Below are 21,322 nucleotides of genomic sequence, written 5' to 3'. Positions count from 1 at the left end.
CCACCGCGGGCGAATTAAAGTCATGTGGCGGCGCCGTGTTGAACTTTTTCGCGTCCAAGCAGCGAAAACGCACAAAGAAAGGCGAATGTCCGCCCCTTTAATGCGCGCTCAGCTCTTTCTGATTGTTATCGAACAAAGTATGAAGGCGAAGCAAGGGAGGTGGAGGGGCTAGAGGGGGCTGTCTGCGACCAACCCTGGACAGCTAGTGGCCGACATGACGCTAAGCTACTGCTACATTCCTGGCAGAATGTCGCACAATGATTTATACTGTTTAAATGCTGTTTGGGCATCTTCCAGGGTTATTGTCCTACAACGGAGTGTAGTTAAAGGGACCATCTTTAACCACTGTAAAAGATAGTCTTGTTTGTCATTTGTAAAATTAGTTTAACAATAACAACACAGGTGGGTGTTTAGATGTGATAGATAGATAGAATTTCTATTACAGGATTACAAGAAATGGGCAAAGAAAAAAAAAAGAAGGTAGATATTGCTTTGTTTGTATTTGGGTTGACGACATCACAAGGGGCAGAGGGGGGAAAAGGAGAAAAAAAAGCACCTCCTGGTTAATTCGACTTTTAGCCAGTTTCCTAACAATTTTAGATAGATTCTACAACTTTTCTTTTCTATTGTGCATTATTTTCGGACAACTTATTTCCATTTAAAATGGTTATTTTCCCAGTTGTGATCAGTCTGCTCTAATGTAAAATAACTATGATCACTGATCAAATCAAAATTAGTTTCAGAAACCTCTAGCTGGTAGATAGTAAAAATTGATAAGGGTGAATGGTATCAGGAAAATGTATACCTGGAGTGCCATTGGTAAAAAATTGTAGGGATTAACCAACATTTTCCTCACCATTGTCTTCTGTTACCACTGCACAATGTCCCCACCACTCTCTGTGACCTTTAGCCTCTCAGCCAATAAAGCTATACATCAGATGTGAGCTTTAAGGGCAGTAAGAGTCCATCCAACTGGCCAAATATATCATCACGGTGCAGACTTTAAGTTTGTGACATTTGAACTATGACAACGTAGCAGATATTTTGTCCTTTGCTATTGTACTATCACCACAGTGACACAGCAGCAACGACTGCCGGTTTTTATAGATTGGAGCTTCGAATTATTTTTATTTGCATAACTGCAACGTCCCTCAGGCAATACAAATTAATGCAGGACTAGTATTGGCAAACAACTCCATTTTATTTATATTAAAGGAGTCTGATTGTACAGTCTACAAATTATGAAGGTGATCACAATTTTTTCCATAAACATTATGGCACATAAACGACTTTTTATAAAATTTTGGCGTTGATTCTGATGCATTAAAATAGTGTTTGATTTGCCAGCTTTTCAACCCAATGTGTGGGACAGAATATTGACCTCTATGCCACAGATGGCAAAGCTATAGCTAACGGCAACAATGATAGTGTTCAGAACTTTTACATAGTATCAGTTTATTAGTATTACTTTGTGAATTGTGCCATCCGTGCATATTTGTCACTCATAAAGTGAACAAGTTCCCGCATTCTACTTGTGTCACCTAAAATAGTTACATGATTTGCCACTACAGTTGCACTGCTTGTAGCCGGAGCTCAAACTATCTTTATATTAACAACTTATCTTGTAGACAGCTTTGCAAGTTGCAACAGCTTTGTAGGAAACAATGTTGTGACTTGAAAATCATCTAAGTTGTTTGGTAACCTTAATTTTCGGTTACCAAGCAATTTTAGGTAAACTGGTCACTCCCCGGTATCTGAAAGACCTTTAAAAAGTTTGAATAGTGTGATGGAACATCACTTTTGCAGTTATGAAAAGACAACCCTCTGAACGCCTGGATATGCCTTTGTACTTGGGATATCCACATGGCTTTTATAAACAACTTGGTTTGAAATGATTGCTGGATATCTCTGACATCTGGCTATTCCAGTCTGCCTTGGTCTTCTTCAAAAAACACTTGTGAAAAACACCAAGGAGTGTTTTATAATTTCCTAAGTTTTCCAGAAATCCATGTAATATCTTCCAATGCGGTTATTGCAGGGTATTGAACACCTGTCAAGGAGCATTTTTTTGTTGTTGAATTCATGCAGATAAAAAGGACAAAACAAGAAAAACATAATTGAAATATTTTTAAGTTTTTTTTTTTGTTTTTTTTTTCCATTTAACTGTTAACAGTACATTGCATTAAATAAACAAAATGCTGCTCTGTTGGTGGGAAAGTGTATTTTACAATGAATTCGATTGACTTTCAGAAAGTCTCGATTGTTGCTTTAGTATCTGGGAAGTGTGAAAAGAATGCAGCTAGAAAACCACGGATACGTCAGATGTTTCTGAAGGCTTTTTGGCCTCAGAGTACTGATAGTTTTTTGTGTTACTATGTCAGATAAGTTGAGTTGGGGTTTGGAGAAAGCCCCTCTACTCCTTATAAGGTCCAGCTTGGTGACAGATGATTGGATCCATCTCTGAAATTCAGTAATTCTTTAGAGTGGGTCAACATTTTATATCCCGATAGTCTGTGCCAGGAGTTGGTCATTAAGGCCAGTTTCAGACTTTACTGTGTGAAAGAAGACTCCAAGTTCTTGATAAAATAATTATCATTACTCATAAACCAACTTGAGGTTTGTACATTTTGTACATTTTCATCTGTTCCCCCTGATCAAAAGTTGTTGGGAAGTAGTGTAACAATTGATGAGGTGATGCACAGTATTTAGGTCAAGAGAATGAGAGGTTTTAAGAACTTCTTTTGAGAAAGCTAGGAACCTCCCTCTTGTCCATTTTCACAAATACGTAAGGCTCAACATAAAAAGCTGTAATCATTGCAGAATGTTCCATATGTAATATTTATGCCTCTCTAACTCCACATTAGCTCTAATGTCCATCGAAAGTAGTCTAATTTATGTGGTTTTTGCATTACATCTTGTCTGTCCCTCTCAGTTTTTTATTTTTTATTTTGACCCCAGTATCTGGAATACTGCTCCACCGACAACTGAAAAGTGGTTGGGGTTCTGGGTGTTAAGGAGTTCAGTTCAGATTTTATTAGCCTGAAGGTACATGCTGTGCACAAAAAGAGAAATTTCTTCTTTCACTTGAGGTGGCAAGAACAAAGTTCTTTCTGACCAGGACGTTTCATACTTCTCAAGAACTGAAGTGCAACATTTGTATAAAATAATTGTCAGACACAAGATGAGAGAAAAGTTCTGTCAAGTGAAAATAATACATTTTTGTTATTGTAGAGTATGTGTAGTTGTTGAGTAGTGAAGACTTTAGAAAATGGAGAATCCAATGCAGGATATAGACCCTTTAAAGAAACTGTAAAGTTATGTTCAGAAGTTTCAAGGCTGTTGCTAACGTTAGCATTGTCATTAGGTAGCGTTTAGCTGATGGTTTCACAGCTGCTACACACAATATTTAAGTGGTTGGGGCTTCTTGTTGTCAGTTTGCTTGATGAGCAGTTTTTGTCAGTCAACACAATTTGACCATGTGTCAAGATAAGAATTGCAAATATAGATACAACAGGGTATGAACTTTGAACGTCTTTGTCGAGGCTATATATGGACGGCTAAAGAAAAAAAAAGGGCTTTTGCTAACATGTTTTTGTCCAAATAAAAACAAGAACTAGGTAAACTTTTGTAGCCCTTAAGATTTCTTTGGAATGTGTAGCTACTTAAATAAGTATTATGTTGGGTTTTAAATTTTTTTAACAAGAATGTGCAAACGCTAAGTACTAAAAAAAACAACAAAAAAAAAACCTTTGTCTCGCTGCTTCTGTTGCATTGTGTGAATATACCAAAAATAACCCAGCAAAGTTTTAAACTAGCGAGCAACTTTCCACACATTGCATTTTGTTCACACACCACTTCCCTTATATGTACAACACAGCTGTGAGTTCAACAAGTGCTACTTTGAGCAAACGGTTTCAGTTGCTTACAAGTGACTTTTAATTATAATTTTCTTCTAAACTGTCTTGCCAAATTGCTTATAATTTTCTCTGTGGTAACATGTAATTTCAAAGAAGCTGACACAATATTTCGAGATCCGGTATATGTCATCATTAAATAAGAAGTTTTGTTTTGAGAAATGAGAAACTCTACCCTATTTGCACAAGCACCATCTTGTGGCCAGACATTGTTTTTTGTTTTTGTTTTTTTGCATGCACAGACCTAGAAGGCTTCCCCTATACAGGCTTGTGTTAAACTGCAAGGTTTTAGCTCAAACCTGTGTTGTACTTTGTACTCAGAATGGGATTGTATAATTGGCCCAATATGATCTTCGTGCCGTGGAATCTGGAGGTAATTGCACGGAGTGATAACAGAGGTTTGGCAGTGTGGGGGCGAGGGCCTGGGCCAGGGTTAGGGCTGGGCGGGCAGGATGTAGGGAACACAGCCATGCATTTCCGGAGTCTGGCTCTGGACTGCCCGGTGCGGTGAGGCCTTGCATTTATTGTACGTAGCTTACTTTTTTCTCCCAATCTGCATTTTCCATCCCATGTTTTCCTTTAATTAAAATTAGACGTCGGAGTCTGGGTTATTTTGCCTCATTCTCATTACAATCAGCAAGTTGCAGCGGCATGAAGCATGTTTTGCATGCATGAAGTGCATGTGGTTGGTTTGTTATACTTTGATGGCTAATTGAATCCAATACAGTATCAAGTTCCAAAGCAAGAATCCAGCGTTTTTCTTGCAAAGCAGTTGTTGTTTCACCACCGCTGAGCTAAAGCAGCCAACCGAGCGGCGTAGTGAAGTTGAAAAATATTGGAAAACTGGCAGAAGGAATCATCCCAACACAAATGACTGGATTGTTCAGTCCTGTTCTTAAAAAAATGGATGGTGAATGTAAACTAGATCCAGCATTAAAGCTTTCCAAATGCGATTCTTGGTATCCTGGCGATTGCATGCTGACATGTCAGTTCAAACACACATTGTTTCTACACAGCAGGTGCCAACAGACAAGCGAAGCAATGTCAAGCATGTTTTACGTGCTGCGGTGTAATTTCGGGAGGATTTGTTTGTCGTAATGATACGGTTTGAAAGTGATATTCGGCACCACCGTGTATACTGAGAAACGCAACAAATGTGTACTTTTTATTTTATCAGTCATGTCCTTGTCGTCCATGAGCTGTGGTTGTTTTGGGAAATAAGTCAGTTTAAGGTTTTAGGGTTGTGTTTTCTGGACAACAGACAGAAGAGGAGAGGGTTTTGGCTCAGTCGTGACTGACGTGCCGCTCAAGCGGCTTGTGGGACCTTGGCAGTAGACTCGAGGCAAACTGCCTTGGAATTCTATACCATGTAATTTGAACGAGCAGCATCCAGAACCGCAGTCTTAAATTGTGTAATATGGTGAGCTTGGATGTACCAGCAGATGTTGGGGCGAATAGGAAATTCAGCTTGAGCACATCGGGGAGCAACGGTAAGCAAATGCAAGGTTGGTAGGCAAAAGCTGGTAACCTTAGATGCATGAGATCCTCACAGTCTGCCACTGTTGAGTAAAAACACCACGATATTAATACAGCAATTTAAAACAAAATGCACAACACATTGTAAATGCTTCTATTTACAATGTGTAAATAGAAGCATTTACACATGCTTCTATTTAGGTATTAACTAAGTTTAGTTAATACCTTTAACTAAACTTAAAGGTATTAGTTATTCTCATTATTAGAAGTAGGAATAACAAGAAGCACTCCTGATTTGGTTTATTTATTTTTTACCAGTTCATATAAAAATTTTGGCACAAATGTTGTCCAGAGTCCCTGAAAAAATATGAAATGTATATGTTTAACACAACAGGAATAAAGTTGCCAAATTTGGCAATGTTGCCAGTAGAACTGTATGAAAGATTGTAAATATATTATTGTTGTAGTAGTTGTTGTCAGTATCGTAAAGAACTGAATGGACTCCAGAAAATATAAATTTTATTTGTATCTTATATTCAAAATACTCCTTGTCAGTCTTTTTATAGATGATTTTTTTTTTTTACAGAAAAACACGTAAGCTAGTCATTGAGAAACTACATTACGCCCCTTATTAGTGAACACAGAAATACCAACCCTGCTGAGCTCAGTATGAGTATTGCAATCCATCGTTATCCCATGCTGTGTTAATATCTTGACCTAATTAGTTTAGCTGGTCTCAGTATTTTCAGAGGGTCCTACAAACTGCATCTTGTCTGAATCATCGTTGGACTCAAAGCACTCACCAAACAGCAACTACATCAGGAAGACCAAGAAATAGCTTGGTATTTGAATATTGCAAGATCTCATCTCATAATTGATCTTTGATTAAAAAAGCAACTGATGCATAGAGTAAAGCTATGCGTCTAGTTAATTAATTGGGCAACTCCTCTGGTAGCCTAACATAAATGTTCCTTGAAGCATTATAGCTGTAGCGTATGCAACCCAAGAAGGCTCTGGTTTCTCCAGGACTCTGTCGAAATGGTTGCTTTAAAACCTTAACTTTTACAAACTTTGGTACACCCTTCTTATTTTCCTTGCAGTTGAGCATGAAGCACCCATACCGGGACGCATGGTCCAATTGGATGTGCTGGTATTTTCTCAGACTCTGGGACAGGGAATGATTGCTATGGTCTCCTTTTTTTTTCCTGCCCTATTATACATTCGCCACCAAATCCAGCCTTATTGAATCAAACCACACTTAGAGTAATCTTCTGCAAGCCACAATTCAATACACTGTACAGCATGAAGGCCTTTATAATGATCCCTTCTCCGTAATCGCTCTCTCTCTCTCTGTTTCCTTTCTTTCCCCTAACAAACTCTTCAACTTTGATCCTACTGGCTAAATCAGTCATGTGGACCCAAAAACCTTTGTTTGAATTCCTCTGGGCTTTAGTCACACTCTGATGGAGAGAGTTTGTTAGATCAGCCACTCACTCCTTTGGTTTTCTGACTTTAAAGTGTGATCATTCAGAGCCAGATTGCCTAATAGGCAGCATGGCACGCCAGTGTTGGTAATTGGCATTTCGGTCCACCATCTGCTAGTTGCCAGATGCCCGCTTTGCCAGAGGTTTCATAGCTTTGGAAAAAGAAACAGACAATTCTATTACTGTAGCTGCACTTTTATTGGGAGATTATTTAATTCACGAGACGGCCTTGGTTTCTATCTTAAAAAGTAAAAACTCCACTCAGAATCACGTAGCCCGGATTTCAAGTGGATGATTGATTGCATGCGAGTGAGGTCAGTGCTCCTGAGCGGCACGTCTGATGTCATCCCTCAAAGATGCATGTTTTCTACCCTTTGTTTCCCAAAGCGGGTTACCCTGAGAAATGTGCAACCTTGCTGAGAGGGGGACATTTAGCCTTTAGGCTTCTTCTCATCTGATAAAACAAGCACAGGAAATGTCTCTGTTAGCTGATTGGCCTCGTGTTTTCATTCGCCGACGTCCCACTGGGACATCAGACGCGCACAGTGTGTCCCCGTGGCAGAGAAACCACCTTACACGTCTTTCTCCAAGCAGCTATGCTAACTTCATCTTTGCCTTGCTCTCTCTTCTCTGATTCATTTCCACATCTCCTTTTAATTTTTCTGCTTATTCCCCAGTCATTGCTAAAACTAAACAGGAATAATCAAGAGCCTATCAAGTTGGTGTTTAAAACGCTCGTATTTTAGGGTAATGGGGTAATATGGTCATGTAAACCCCAAAGGAGTGTGTGAAAAATACTATTCAGTATGTACACATGACTAAATGAGGTCATGCGTTTACAGAGTTTGGAAGTTTAACCGTTCAATGAATGGAGCAGGAGTGAAAAGAACAGACAGGCGGTTTTCAGGTCTGTTAAAGGCCTGCTGGATTTATACTTGTGGCTTTTACTAATGTGTTGAAGTGTGCACGGTGATTGTGAGGGACAACGCCGAGAAGTCATGTTGGACGGCTGCCACCATGGGAGCGAAAACTGGCAAGAGTGAAATTGGACTAGTATGTAGTAATGATGAAAGCGAGGACTTACCTCATCCACATAAAACAATCATTGTGTCCTTAAATGGGAATTCACATTAGTCGGCCCTCTAATTCTTCCCGGATTTAACCTTTAGATGAGCATGGTTTCTGTTGTAAGAAATTGTTTATTTTAGATCTTGGAGTAAAATGGGGTGTTGTAACATGTTCTGAAACAACAGCAGGCAGTTGGTATTACATTTATTAGGGATTGGCCATCTTAGTAGTTGTGTCCTTGGGCAACACACTTCACCCCCCCTTGCCTACTCTTGGTGCTCAGAGGGCCTGGTGGTGCTGATTGACAATGTTTCTTCTGTCCGTCTGCCACAGGGCAGCTGTAGCTACAATGTAGCTTACCACCATCATTGTATTAATGGGTAAATAACTCGGTTTAGTGTTAAGTGCTATGAAGTCGTCATACATAATAAAGTCCTATATAAGTGCAGGCCATTTAGCATTTGTGAAAACAGAAAGACAGAAGACATTTACATTTGTAATTGTGGTTTTTGACTGGTTTAGTGTTGCTAGTAAGGCATATGGAGTATTGTTTGATTGATCATATACCTTGAAAAATACTTGAGTCATAAATTTAACCTCTAACTGATGGTGTTTGCAGTGCAAATAAAGTACATTGCTGTTTTAAATTCCTCGTAGTAAGTTAACCTTTTCTTACTGGTGCTTTAAATGGGACTGGCCTTGGCTAAACAAGCTAATAGGGGCATGTATGTTAGCATTACTACTACTACATGTTTTAAACATGAACCCATGTTTAAAACCTTTGCTGGAAGTTTTTCATGTGATACTATCAAAGTGGTTTTTATTAGTTGTGACTTTCTATTAGGCAAAATGAACATTGATCCAGTCCATTGTTTTTAGATTTGGAAGTATGCTAAAAGTTTTCTTTCTTGGCTAACTCCTGCAACAGTTAAGGTTCTTTGTTTTTCAAAAATGCATGCTAATAATGCTAGCGATAACCATCAATTCCAAACTGGTCAACGGTGGAGGCAGGGCAAGTCTTGTGTTGGCAAAATTACCATGGTAACGCTACCATTATTGAGTAAAACTTGACTAAGACTGCGATTCATTGTGGTCTATTTTGATACGAAGCTTTCTAATGTTAAGCTATGAGTAGCAATACTGTTAGTATGCTCAGCTAATTACCATGATTTCCAAGCTTTTTGTGACAATCACTAATTCTTTAAGCCCCATTCTAAATTATTTTGAAAATGTCCAAAACCATAAATAAAAATTGTGTTGTTACATCTAAACATTAGTGGAAAAAGTGTGCAAACCTGCTACAAATTGTGGGGGGGGGAGCAATCTGTCATGGATATGACGGACAAGACGCTATGTCATGGTTTTAAAAACCATGTTGACACAATTTTTCAGTTCCTAACCACAGGGATTTGTTCGTAGTTACAATGTATTGTGTTGGCATGTTTTTATGTGATGAAGAAATAGACTTTTTTTTTTTTTAGCTTTTAGTATGGTGGTATTCCAGTTCATAATCCAGCTTTACATCCATATCCACCAGCTACAGCTATTTATAGTGAACAGGACAAAAGTTAGAAACTGAGGGACTTCCTTTTACCTCACATTATTCTGTTTCCTTATGGAAACATCTGGCTTGCTAGCTGCTAAACCCTTAATTTCCTTAACTGAGAAGTTGCTGTCACATGGACATTTAGTCCAGAAGTTGCTACTACCACAGTGTAGCAACCGTATGTAGTTTAATTTTTCAACACATTAACTTGCATAAAACAAAAGTGCTGAGGTTAGCCAAATGTTATCTGCTGTCAACAGTACAGTTGTGGAGTGTTTATCTATGTTAATGTGAAAAACAAAGGCCTGTAGTCCCACCAGAAGGTACTTACACCCCTTTACTTTTTCCAATGTTATTATTTTGCAGTCATTTTAAAATTGACTACTGTAGAGTATTACTTTTCTGCGTCAACTAGTAGTGCCCCAAAATAACTAGCCAAGAGCAACTTTTTCGAAATATGTCCAGATTTTTCGCAGCCAAGGCTTAGTATTTTCTCCAAGCACCTTAGGCAACTGGGGCAGCCTCAGATCTTTTTAGTTAAGTCTGTGCAAACTTTGTACATCTGTTTTGGGGTTATATTTTCCCATTCTTTTGTAGAACCTCCCAAAAGCTCAGTCAGCTTGGTCTTTCCAGAAATTTACAGGGCCACTTAAGGATATTCACAGGCTGTTCCTGAAGCAACCCCTTTGTTTCCTCGGCCAAGTTTTCAATCACACAACAGTCCTAATATTTCCTCAGAAATTACCATAATAAAAACTGTTCATGCTTGCGTTGCTTCCAAAAGAACAAAGAGAAAATATCCACAATGTTTGATTATTAGTATATTTTATTGATGTGCAAAGAAAACCTGAGAAAATAGAAAAGATGCACTATTCAAATCTTGGATTAATTTGCAACAGGGGAAAAAATGATCAAAACTATCCTGACCCCAAGTGCAAAAGTCACTGCTCTCATTGTTACATGTGGTGTAAAACGAACGCACTGCTTTAGAAAATGAATATACCAACAGTGAAACATGGTGGTGGTAGTAAGATGGTGTGAGGGCTGATTTCCCCTATGAGGATCTTTAGGATGTTCCGTAATTGAAGGACTCATTAATTTTGCTTTAACCACACCAATAAGTCTGTGAATGGCAGATTGAAGTTCTGGAGTGGCGTAGTCAAAGTCTGAGCTTGTATTTGGTTAAGATACACTGGCATTACCTCAAACAGGCTGTGCTTCCTTAAAAAAAAAACAACCAAACTCTGAAGTGACTGAAATTCATCCATAAACCTTTGGTCCACACTCAAAGTGCTTCTTTTACAGCTTAATATGAACTTTGTTGGTTGTTTAAGACTCAAAACATTTTAGCAAAGAACCGGCATTAAGTTTTCCTCGTCCTGGTTGGCGCGTCGGGCAGCAGCCCTGTCTGGATTCTGCGTCGGAGTTGCGGTAATTGTTTAACAGTGCATTTATGGAGTGTACTCTTAGTGCCTCCTAATCAGAAGCATACCGAGGCATTTACATATGAGCCTCAGAGGATTGCTCAGGAATGTATTACAAGAGAGAAGTAGAGAGCCGGCACTGGTGGACTACTCCATTGTTGGCCCTTCTTCCCACTTCATATGATGCTGTCCGGTCTGGTTAAGAGAGGAGGAGTGCTCAAAGAATAAATGAGCATGAAAATGATTAAGGTTGAAGATGGCACGCGCAGAATAGCTAATGCAAAGCCATTTCGAGCTTGACACTCAGTACCGAATGCGCACGGGGACACTGAGAACAAATTTCCGTTAAAAAGCAGAACTCCATCCGTCTACCTATCCGGAGGCCCTTTTATAGATCAGATCGGTTTTGCGGATTCATTTCGGTATGTATTGGGTAATTTGTCAATTTTTCCCTTCTGTACTTTAACTTGGTTCTGGCAAGGTTACAAGGAGAGCAAAAATATAGCCTCAGAAAACCATTTTAATCAGACGGCGCTCCGCGGGGACAGCGGCTGGCATTGGAGGCCTCTTTACCTCATCAGAGCTCTGCCAGCGGTGATTGGGAGAAACACTCAGTCAGGTTTTTATTGAATAACCCCGGCTCAATACCAGAGGGGCTTTACTGTAATAGAGCAGCTCTACAGCCGCCGAGGTGACAGCCAAATGGTACTTATTAAACTAAGGGCTAATTCATACTACATGCCCCTGCTGCAGCTTTAACCTTGTTGGAGGGTTATGGTTTGGTTTAACTGCTAAAGTCCGGACGCTCTGGTAAAACAGACACGCATGTGTGTGTGATTACCCCCTGATCAGACAAATCTAATGTCATTATTTTAAAAGGCTTTGCTAATCCAGCCGGATTCCTCCTTCTCTAGCTGCCGTACATACATGTCGGCGCCTTGGATGCAGCCCCGTTCGGGGATAACAGGCCGTGGGTGCCATCATCTCGGCTTATTTACACAGTACACAGCTCTGTGCACAAATTGAGCATGACATCTAATGGAGTGTGAGCACAGATTAATTACCCCCGCATTCAGACTAATGGCTCCTTTCTTCATGATTAATGATGACACCTGTCACAACGGAGCAAAGCGAGGCCAAAACATACCAAAGACTTTTCACAATGCCGGAATGAGAGAGCTGAAACAAAGAGGCATTAATGAAATTTTTGGTGATTTCCTATAACGGAGTGGGATATGCCTTGGACTGAGAGGCGGTACATTTAATATGTCGTCATGCTGCGATTCACAAAAGGTAAACCATAGTTGAAGAAAAGGACAAATTGTTTCTGAAATCTTCTAAAGGCAAAAACCTAATTCCATTTGTATGCCCTGTCCTGAAAATTGGTCTTCTTATACAGCAAAGGCTTTTTCTCACTTATTTATTTAGGGGTAACAGAGTAAACGGACCTAAATACAGATGTCTACAACAATTTTTTTTTGTTGGAATACACCAGTAAATCGTCCCGGATTTTCCTAATTTTGCGAGACTGACAATCGTCTCATTCTTACATGTGAAACCAATCATATCTACCTCCATTAACTGTTATAATAACCCATTCTGACCCAACAATGGTCACCTCACTGTTTCCAACTTGGCAAATTTGCTGCCATCTTTATATATATATATTTATGTTGCTCTATCTAAATAACAGTAAAACACAAGATGGTAGTAAAAACATTTTTAAAGGCTAGTACTTGATTTGGAAGGCAATGTAAAAAAAAAAAAAAAGTCAAATCTGATGACCAAAGTACGCCTGTTAGAGTTTATCTGAAGAAGTGGGCGTGGCGCCCATTCTGACTGCCCTCATTACACCCGCCTTAATTGGAAACGACGCAAAACCACCCTCCACCCACAATTCCAGTGGAACAATGGGTTCTTGTTACCAAATAATGTGCATTCTGCGTATGGGTTGAGTCAGGCAAAAATTTTTATTGGACTCGGTGTGCCTGCAGTGCCAGTCGTTCCTGCGACAGCCACCTGGGAGACCACCTCTGGAAAATAAGCCCCTATTAGTTCAGGTTAGACTTAATGGCCAGTAATGATACCCTGGCCAAGCCAAACTGTGCAGAATGGCTTTGGGCAGCGACGAAATGAAATACCAGTCACTCAAGCAGCGAACATAAACACAAGATGGGTGGCGGGCTCAATAGGTGCGTCTGTATTTGCATTTATCTGTGCGTTTGAGAGGGGAGGAGAGAAATTTCCCCACCAGAAAACATGGGTGACCCCCACCCCTTCGCCTAAACCCCCCTTAAGGGGAGATTAGTGCTGGAAGCAGAGGAGGAGGGGTGCGGAGGTTGGATGTGGTTTTGGATGTTCTCCAATTTAGCGCTGCTGCCTTGCTGATCCAAATCTAATTTCCACTTTTGCCATTAAAAGCTCAGCGCGACCTCGTCTGAGCGACCAGTGAATCCTCCCTAAGAGCAGCTCTCAATTATTTACAATTTCATGCCTGTCGGAGATATGTGTTATTCTAATAAATTTAGGAATTAAGCAGACTTGCGAGCCGTGCATATATTAACCCTCCAAAGCTGAATTTTCTCCCTAATTTAGTGGTAAATGCCACATCGCGCCTAATGGTATTGAAAGATGATTGCGACTTCCGACGTCTGAACACTCCGTGGTGGAGAATTAACGCGGGCGTCGCAATGAGAAGCGGACCGATGCGAGGCAGTCGCGATGAGCAAAGCTGCGGCTCGGAGGCCTGCTGAGGCAGACTCGCTGTAGGAGACTCATACAGAGGAAGAGAGGGAGCTTTGTTATGTCTCATGAAGCTCTAGGGTTTCCTGGAATTTTTGGCAATGGATCCCGAAATCGCATAACCGCTGAAAAAGAGAAGAATGAGGCCGATGTGGGGTAACTCTCCTTTTAAAACCAAAAAAAAAACAAAAACCAGGCAATAAAGTCTGACAAAAGCTGCAGAGTGCGTTGCAGGTGTTAAGATGACACAGATAATGCATTGTGTACGGACATATTAAGGCCAGGGTAATTAGTCTTGCAAACTCCACCTGATGCAATTATGCAACATGCGTGATGCTGTTTGGTGGAGTGTTTATTTTTTCCTCGACGCTTTATCCCTGCATTTAGAAAGAAAAACAGCAGAACCGTCTAAAGTTCTGCAGTGTAGTAGAGTGATTTCAAAACTACTGAACTTTCAAATTGTCACGTATTTTATTAAGATTTTATGTTTTGTATACAATGTGACATTAATTGTACTTCACTCTGATAACCCTGAATGAAATAAAGTGCAACAAATTACACAAAAATAAAATTAATTGCCTCGATTCTAAACACCAAGTCATAAAACGTCTGTATGCGCCATCTGTGTGGTGAAGCATGGTGGTGGCAGCATCATGTTCTGGGATTATCTTGTTTTCAGAGACTGGAAAGTTCGTTGGATGACAATACTGGAATAAAATATCTTTTTCTAATGCCAGAATCATAATGCAGTGTTTAATAACCTCTGAAAACGGCCCATTCAAAGTCTACATTCAAAACCTGAATCCAGTTAAGAATCTTTGGCACGACTGACAGCATGATGATGCCACCACCTGAGCTACATTGGAATTATTTTAGATTTTAGTGCTCAATATTTATAATAAGAGTTGAGGGTTCACCGATCAGTCGACAAATTGATCCAATTTCCTTAAAGGCCTGAAAATCTGCCACTGACACCAGGTCACATCTGCATGTCAGTGGTTAACAGTCTGCCCGCATTGTGACTTTGTTGCTATATTTAGCGACTTTCCAGATTAAAAAAAATAAAAAATAAATCTATATCAGCCAAAAATCTGAATGAGCGGATTGGGTTTTTAAAGATCGGTGATTGGCCAGAAAACTGCAGTCGGTGCCCCTATTAAAAACCGCTGGACCGCTGTTGTATCACTGCAGCTTGAAAAGTGAAAAAAGTTAGATGTTTGGATACTTTTGCAAAACTGTAGAAAAAAAAAAGAGAAAAAGGAATCGGCTCTGTAGTGGCTTCACGCTGCTGTCACACAGCAGGAGGCAGCGATGTGTGAAATATGTCCTCTGTAGCTTAAAGCGTCGGTACACCTGTGCAGAGCTTGTTCCACGTCCTAAGACCCCCAGCTTAAGTGTATCACCTCGAGGGAGGTTTAGCAGGGGCAGAAGACCCGCTTGTGTCCAAGCTGGCTCTCATAACAACAGTCAGCACAGCCATGCACGAAAACGAAAGCGTGTACGGTGAGTGAAGTTCGGCCTTGTCGAGCCTCGAAAGGATCAGCGGTATGAGAAGAGTGGAATGTTTTTTTCTTTTTCCTCTTTTTTTTTTTTTTTTCCCTCACAGGAAGGGAAGGGAGTGAGCTCACTGCCACTCAGAGAGTGAGCTTTCACTGATTCTAGAGCAGTGTTGAAGATTTGATGACTGTTGGTAAATTATCTTAAAGCTGAAGTTGGTGGAATAGGCCTTCCACTTGATCAAGGTGATACTGAAATATGTAGTGCAGGTAAATGTATTTTTAATTAAAGAAACTGAATTTGATGAGATTTAAATCATGCAACGTCTTACAAGTGTGTGTGGAATCTTTCTGCTGTTAAAGAAGACAACTGTAATCAGGCTAAAAGGAAAATGTGCTGAAGTAGAATTATATTGAGCAGATCACACAAAGTATCTAATTTTTATATCAACTGGATGTCGTTTTAAGTATGGGATCCATTTAAATATTAATATCTTAGCCCAAAATATATACAACAGAGGCATTCAAGCAGATTTAGACATATTAGCTCAAAGGTTTCTACACGTAGAAACCAGGGGATTGCGTTCATTGCGAGGGGACAGTGGAGAGGAACAACCACTATAAACAGGAAGAAACCTCCATCAAAACAGGGCTCAGTTTGGGCTGAAAGCTGGCTCAGCCGGACAGAAACACTGATGTTGTTGGAGAATGCCTGCCAAGACAGAAAAGTAAGTTTTTGACGGCGGCAGCATGTAGTTATCTGCTTTTAAGGTGATAGTTTGCTTTGAGTAGAAACATGTGCCTTAAGGGCAAGAGGTCAGATTTAAAATTTAAAAAAAGGCAGACGCACAGTTGACATGTTATTTCTTTGAAAGCATGTTGTGATGAAAGCCCCCTCTTGTGGTGAAAATCAAACAAGCCACTTCTTCCTCAGTGGTTCCATGGAGGCAGCGGGTCACACCATGGAAATTCTAGCAGAAGCAGAGCTGACTGACATTTCAGAGCTCCTGCTCTTAAAGTCTAAACGACAGCCCTGTCTTTTGATTCAAAACGAGCAGTACACATCCCTTCAGTGTGTACTGATGGCACATTTTTTGGTTCTAGTCCTTAAGTGGAAAATTTGCAAACTCCTCTGCTTAACTCTGACAAGGCAAATATATTATTAGTCCCATTTCTTTTTACAAGTTGGACTGTTCCGTTTATGAAAAGTGATTTGGCTCTCCTATCTAGAAAGAAAAAAATGGAAACGTATAAATGTCTGAAAGCTGTTTAAAATGTATGTGACAAAATGACAAGCAGCTGTGGACAAATGGTAATCCTGTATGCTGAGGTGTAATGTGAGTTGGGACTGCAGGGAATTAAAACTGGATGCCGCCCAACCCTTCAACGCACATCCACCACGTGGCAGCTTGGGCCCGAATCTCTTTACTCGCATCCAGTTTTGGATGAATACCGCCGTCTCTCACTAGAGCAAGGGTCTTGATCTCAAATCTATCAGGTTTCCATGCACAATAGGCTTTTCACATAAATAAAAACCATTTTCGTAGCAAGACGGAACTGTGTACTTGCTCCACCGTTCCTCACCCAGTGTGAGTAATAGGCCTTCTCAGTCAGGTCATCTTGATGGTCCAGCACCCCACTCGCCACCCACCCCACACTTTAATCTCCTCCTATCTTTCTCCAGGAATGCAGGCCCTTATTTTGAAAAATACCTTGTCATGTAATACCCTTGAAAAGGCTTGCAGAGTACCTAAAAAAAAGAAGAAGAAGAAAAAATGGCATTCTACCGCGTGATTTACTCGTGTGCTAAAACAAGGCAGGGAAGATGAGGATTTATGGCATTTCAGGGTAATTTTTAAATAAGTCTTTTTTTCTTTTCTTTTTAAAAAGGGGCATGCACAAAAAAGGCAATACTGTGTCAGGGTCTTCACTCAGCTGTCATGTTTTCAGCAGACTCTCACAGTTTGGGGGCATTGCATCATGCATTGCAGCCTCATGCATGTTTCCATGTAAGGTATGATAGGAAGACATTCTGCTTTTGTGTGGGTTTGAGTCAGCCTCATAAATCACTTCACTGCTTACAATACTTTTTTTTTCCCCCCCTCCCTCCCAGCCCTTCCGATTTTCTCTTTTCTTTCTCACCAGATTGTAATTTCTCTCCAGGCTGACGGGGGGAGCCGCCTCCCTGTCCGACGCGAGCAGAGCGCGGCGTTTATAGGAAGCGTGTCAGAGTTGCTCAGCAGATCCATTTTGTTTCCACTTTCTCCTGTAGGGAAACGCATAAGGAACCTCTCAAGCTTTATGAGAAATACATTTTTATGTTCCACTTAATGATTCCAGCCTGTCATGTTATTGCCAATAAACCAGAGGCGGTGGGGCTGCTGTAGATCCCCCTCTGGGGGTTCTTTTTAGCGGTGGACAACAAGGGAAAAAAGTCCGATTTCACCCTCTTACGCTTTAGTTTTGCTTTATTGCCATCAGCTGGATGATCTGTTCTCTGGCCACGGTGTCAGCAGTAGCAGAGCTTTCAGTGAAACTCGCCATATATCAGCACTCTGGCTCCTCCGGTCTCCTCGGTCAGCTCACTTGTAGCAGATTGATGTCCTGTTGTGCAGATGCAGACTTCTGGCCGGGGCTCATTTACTCTGACGGAAGGCAGGTGTCAACGCGGGCCGTCCCGGAGGCGCGAGCCGAGGCTTCCGCTCTCCGGGAAATTGACATGAAGAAGGGATGTGACAGCAGGGACGCAACAAGTGCCAACATGGGTTTTTTGTTTCAGAGGAAAGAGGAAATTAAACCATTAAATGTCCGTCTTAAAATGTCTGGCCTTTTTTTAAATTTTATCTTAGACTAGATTCGGTTTCCAGAGTGGGTCTCTTGCTGTAGAAACGGTGCCTCTGTAGACTGGGAAAGTCTGGTTTTCCAGATCTGGATAAGTATGGAAATAAAACGGTATGAGGAAAATGTTTCTATTTCCAGACTTTTACCCCAGAGTTTATCCTATTATCTGAATGTGATGACCCTCCTTCATCACTCCATCATGTGCTTCTTTCATTCTTTACTTTCTCCTTGGTGCTTTTGCTTCTTTACCACCTTGTCTTCCCTTTGTTCCTTTCTTCTGTTCTTCCATTCTTGTCATACGTTCCTGTTTTAGCCTTTCTTGCATCCCTCCTTTCCTTCTGTTTTTCCTTAGTTGCTCTTTTTTTGTCCTTTCTTCCTTTACCTCCCTTTTTATTTCCATGTCTTGCATGACTTTTAAAAGTCTCCTTTTAAAAGACTTGGGGTAAAAGTCTCCTTCCTTTTCATACCTTGTTTCGTTTTGTTCTTCTTTTCTTCCTTCCCTTTTGTCCTTTCTAGCTTGTGTCCTTCCATTCTTCTTGTTTTCTTCCTCCTTCCCGCGTCCTTCCTTCCTGTCTTTATTTCTTTCCTCTTCTTCATCGCGTTCCTTATGTCCTGTTTATTTTTCATTGTCCCACCAGCTTCCCTCTTGTCTTTTTGCCTTATTCTTATATTCTTACCTCATCTCTCCTTCTTTCATTCTCTCTTTCCTCACTTCTTTGTTTCCTAATTCTATCTCTCATTGTCCTCAGTTCACTTCTCCAGCTTATTTGCGACTAGCTGTCGGAGCTCTTTCTCATGGCAGCATCGTTGCATCACTATTACAAGCAGGCATGAGCTGGCTTCTGCTTTCAAAATACTCCTCAGTTTTAAACCACTAAAATGTGGCATCACACAGCTGCAGCGCTATGAAGTAGTTTTAATAAGACGCCAAAGAGTAGAGTGCAGCGTTTCCTCAGTTTGTATGACGCACATGAACGTTGTGGAGGCGTCAGTCAAGATGAAGTTGGCTGGTTGGAAGAGTTTCTGGTAGTGCCATCATTTGTAACAAACAGCCATCGGAAATTAGCAAAGTTAGCATGACGGTTAGCTAAAAGAAGTCTGTTTGTTTTCCCCTAAAACATGCTAGCAAGCTAACATTAGCCTGTCAGACTTCTCCCTTCTTTCTGTGGCTCCTACTTGTCCAAACCTCTTGAAGCTTGCACAATAATGTTGAAAACCGATCTGTGAACTCCAGTTAACATGGTCCGTATAAACTAAGAACTCTGGGAAATTGAGTGTGGAAAAGTCTGGAAGCACTTTAGAAGTGTGTCGGAACCCCTTCACACTTCTAAAGTGTTTCTGGACACTAGCTTAAATTGTTTCTTCCTGAACAGCTAGTCTTTTCGGATTCGTTTAATACAAAAGTTTCGCAGTATTCTTCATCTACGTTGCCAGGCTCTGTGCTGCCTGAGTGTACTTTTGTTTTCTGCTGGCTTAAACAACAAAACAGAGAAAGTTCCAGATAATTCGACAAGTTTCTTGTAAAATGGCATGCCCACACAGACATTTATTTTGTTGCAAGAGGATGTCACATAGCGAGGCCAGGGAGGGGAAAAGACTAAACGAGGGGGTGGGGGGAGTCCGATAAACAAGCTGTCTCCAACTTAAGAAGAGGACTGTGGCGTTGCAGACGGCCGCTTTTTCACTGAGAGGAATGTGAGGGGCTGCAGAGACTCGGGTGGAGAGCTCATATGTGAGAGAGAGAGAGAAAGAAAAGCTTTGGAGTGTGTGTTTTAAAAAAAAAATATAGAAAAAATGAAATGTCAGCTCCGTGAAAAGATCGGCGTGCCTCTCTCGCGCTTCTCTCGGAGTCGCGCAGGTGTTCGCGTTCATGTGCGCGACCGTGCCCAAACACAGAAGTGTCACGGCGGGTCCAACAACACCATCAATCACACTGTGTTTGAGAGGAAGCCAAGGCTGTGGCCACTATGTAGTGAATGTGAGAGCTCTATCTTGCTGTGCATGCAGCATGCAAGAAAACCTTCCCTCCTTTCTTTTTTCTTTTTTTTTTTTCCTTTTTTCCCCAGTTTGGTTACGGGAAAAGGCAGCATTTTTTCCTTCCATATTTGGTCATATGGAGCCCTGCCAGTGAGCAGTAGCCTTTTGATGCTGTACAAACATCCCTATTTTGTGTGGGATCTGTACTTTTTGGAATGCTCTTACTCCAATTTAGCCTGATTGTGGGTGTAGCATCTGAAACTGCACTTTTTAAAAGGGACACAAACCCTTTAAAAGTCAAACACTAGAAGGAGATTGGATTGCATTTTATTTCTCTTCTACGGAGAACTTTCCTCTTCGCGTGATTATTTATGATTTGGACCGAAGGAATCCAACTCCTAATGCAAATGTCCCTCTTAAAACCAGCACTTAAAAGTGAGGCAGCGTTTCATAACCTGCTTTTTCCAGCCAGCGGCTACATTGTCTGCTCTCGGACAGTCACTTTATTTGGAGAATCGGATCAGCAGCTGACAAATAGGAATTTATCATTTTGGGTCGGTGGCAAACTTTGGAGACGTTTAAATAAGGTTTCAGAGTTGGCTTTAGTTTTAAAAAGCGTTTGTTTGTTTTGTTTTTTTTTGTTTTTTTTTTTGCATTTTAATCTAGTTAAGAGGTGATACTGTGAGTAGTTTAAATAAAGAAGCTACTCTGAGATTCAGATGATGAATATGGTGCAATAGTGGATTGTTGCAGTTTAAGAGTGACAGCTTTAGGCGTGGTCCTTAGGAACACAATAACAAACAGTGCTTATGATAGTATTTATATCGCTAACATTGTCATAGTTTTACCCCAAATTTTTATGGGATTTTATGTAATAAACCAACACAAATTCAGCATAAAATAAAACTTGGAAAATTGGAAGTTACCAGATTTGTAAATTAGGTCCATCTGAAAACTGACACCAAACATAAACCTAAACGCACACACTCCTTAGTGTAAAGGATGCATCATGCTGTGGGGAGGCTTTTAGTTTTACCACAATTAGATTTAGGTCTACGCTTTGACTGGGACTTTTAAATACATGAATATTCTTGGATATAAATATCAGCTACCCAATGATTTAATACAATTAATCTGCATTTTCCTTTGTTTTAGGTTGTTTTTTTTCCCTTCATTATTGCCCCCACTACTCTTTGTGAACGTTAGTATCTCAGCCATAAATGCGTGCTGTTTAAATTCACTAATTAATGTGACTATGCTATTTGATAATGGCTAGCTTTTAATTTTTTAGTAATGTTTGTGTTCTGAATGTAAACAATGATGATTTTCAAAAAAAAGAAAAAATACTTTGGGT

General features: G+C 40.5%; 1 protein-coding gene across 10 annotated transcripts in view; it reads left to right on the top strand.

Moving 5' to 3' along the window:
- Positions 1-21,322, top strand: part of cald1a (caldesmon 1a) — a 58,159-nt gene that overhangs the window by 303 nt on the left and 36,534 nt on the right. The window lies entirely within an intron of this gene.

This window comes from Poecilia mexicana, unplaced genomic scaffold (genome assembly GCF_051168715.1).
Source record: "Poecilia mexicana isolate PSO_F unplaced genomic scaffold, ASM5116871v1 scaffold_23, whole genome shotgun sequence".
NCBI classification, from domain to species: Eukaryota; Metazoa; Chordata; class Actinopteri; order Cyprinodontiformes; family Poeciliidae; genus Poecilia; species Poecilia mexicana.
The sequence above is the reverse complement of the archived record's forward strand: the minus strand, read 5'-3'. Positions and strand labels throughout refer to the sequence as shown.